Below are 2,361 nucleotides of genomic sequence, written 5' to 3'. Positions count from 1 at the left end.
ATCTCGGTAGCATCACAACGTCTTCTTTCTGAAATGCTGGTGTAATTTGTTAGCGTGGAAAATGAAATATGTGAAGTTATTTCTGTTTCATGACGAAAGATTCACATTTTATTTTTATTTTTTTTGCCGTTGAACAGTATTGCAGAAACTTTAAGTTGTAATATTTGGTCATGTTTCTAAAACTTCGAAGTGAGAGGTCTTCAATTTGTATGAATGACGAGTTCAACACTAAACTATTGTTAACTCATTGTGTGGCCAAGTCTCACCCCCACCCCGATACTAATGGAAAAAATATATATATTCGTATCAGGCATGAAATTTAATGATAGCACTTTGTATTATTCATTACTTTGGTAAATTGCTTAACCCTTGGCTCTCCTTTTTGGCATTACAAATACAATGAAAGTGAATTTTACAAATTTCCAGTGACATTGGTAGCAGAAAGAGCTCGAGGCCAGTCTGGGCACTTTGGCGGAGGAGGAGGACTACAGGGAGCACCTTTTGCCATCACACAAACGCATTGTTCGTATGGAATTCCGCCGCCACCAGGTTTGCAAAACGAGCGGACCTCCCCAACACCGCGGTTACAAGTACTACATGTGATCTCACACTGGTGTTTATCCGGACAACCACCGCCAATCGTCGCTAGATAACAATCGGCATTCACCATTGTTATCGTTGTTTTGACTGCACAAAATTGATAAAACATGAGTAATGTAACAATTATATGGTGTCTATTAATGTTTAAAAGTTGGATATGTAGGCGGTTTTTCTCAGCATGTAATCGTTTTGTTTTCTCATTCGGGCGAAGGTAGGTGCCTAGTAAACAACTACTGCTGAAGAACTAATCTTTCCTAAACCTACACAACTCGAAACTCGAGGGTTGCAAAAGTTTGATACCTGATGTGAAAGCAAAAAGGAGCGCAAACAAGTAGAAGGAAGCAGAGAAGTTGGCCATTGAAGTGATATGCAAATAGCAGCTACCAAGGGAGTGGAGTTGGAAAAAGGATGAGAGGGAATGCGTTTTGATTTGTTCTCACTTGTCAGATTGGTGGGTTTTTATAGCTACACAACTGGAGTTTCCGTGCTTTCACACCAATGAGAATAATCCTACATAATTTGCTTAAACACATTTACCATGTACAAATATCGTCCTAGATTATGGTTACCAATTTGGCTATAAACATGATTAAATGATTTTCTTATCGTTTTATTGTGCGAATCCAAGTGGATTATTTTTTTATAAATATCACATATATGATAAGTTTTATTTTGATATCATACCAAATCAAAGCTGGATTTCTATTTTTCGGATTGTATTTTTTTGTTTTTTGTTTTTTGTTTTTTTTTTGAACAACGGATTGTATTCTTAAGAACACACGAAACATCAACTTGACAATTTACAAAGCATGAGATTTTTTTTTTTTTTTTGGTATCCAATGTCTTGCATTTTCATAATTTAGTCTTTAAATTGGTTTCAATACTTTGTAAGCTACGAATCTATTTAATCGTGGTCACAGGTGCCTCTTCCAGATCCGGAAAATATGGATAACCGTGATTCGCCACCAGCTATCCCCATTTTTAAAAATAAAAAATAAAAAACATACCTATGTGAAAGACATTTTACATATATAAAAAAAAAAAAAGATAAATTGTTTACAAATAAAATCACAATCAGCACCCCTCCCTGCTGGTCGCTCCAGCTGTTGTCAAGTGTTAAGCTAGTCACTCATTTGCTGCCACTTGGCACTCATTTATTGGTCCAACATGCAAACCTTCTTAAAAGTTCATTCGAAAGGAATCCAGAGCATGCCGAATCTTCTTTGTGAGAATCTTGGGGATCCGTAAATCATATATATTAATCGTACATCGTGTAGTCAGAAATTATTTTAAATATTTTTATGTAAAATTAAATACAAACAATATCTGATAAAAATTAACCGCACGATTTACAAATTCATAGAATCCTTACCAAAATGATTCGGAGAGGATCCTGTTGGTTCCAAAATGTAATAATAAAGATGCTTAGAACTCGTAATAATGTCAACTATTTCTCATGAATACCTTTTTAATAAATAGGCTGAACATACTTTCCAAATATTTCTTTTTTTTTATAATAATTTTTTGGGGTCTCACAAGGAAGCTACTTCTCCATTGCTCATTTGACACGTGGAGAGGCATTGAAATTTATACATGGTTATTTGCTTGGTTTTTTGGGTAGTCAGGTATCAAGCACAGCTCTCATCCAAGAGTGGTTAAAACCCATTTTTGTTGAGCTTTAGGCTAACAACATTTACGTCCTTCCATAGACTTATGTTCTCATCGATGGCCAACACGTGGCTTGGTGTTGATATCTGGCCA

General features: G+C 35.6%; 1 long non-coding RNA gene across 1 annotated transcript; it reads right to left on the bottom strand.

Annotated features, from left to right (window-relative positions):
* Nucleotides 1-318: 318 nt before the first annotated feature.
* Nucleotides 319-1,017, bottom strand: LOC139190346 (uncharacterized). The gene is made up of 2 exons (XR_011574500.1): nucleotides 901-1,017; nucleotides 319-687 (listed from the first exon to the last, which is right to left on the bottom strand). It is a non-coding gene; the product is annotated as an uncharacterized lncRNA (long non-coding RNA).
* Between the last annotated feature and the right edge of the window lie 1,344 nt (nucleotides 1,018-2,361).

The sequence above is a fragment of the Malus domestica genome, chromosome 13 (assembly GCF_042453785.1).
Source record: "Malus domestica chromosome 13, GDT2T_hap1".
Classification (NCBI taxonomy): domain Eukaryota; kingdom Viridiplantae; phylum Streptophyta; class Magnoliopsida; order Rosales; family Rosaceae; genus Malus; species Malus domestica.
This window is presented reverse-complemented; position numbering and strand designations above follow the sequence as displayed.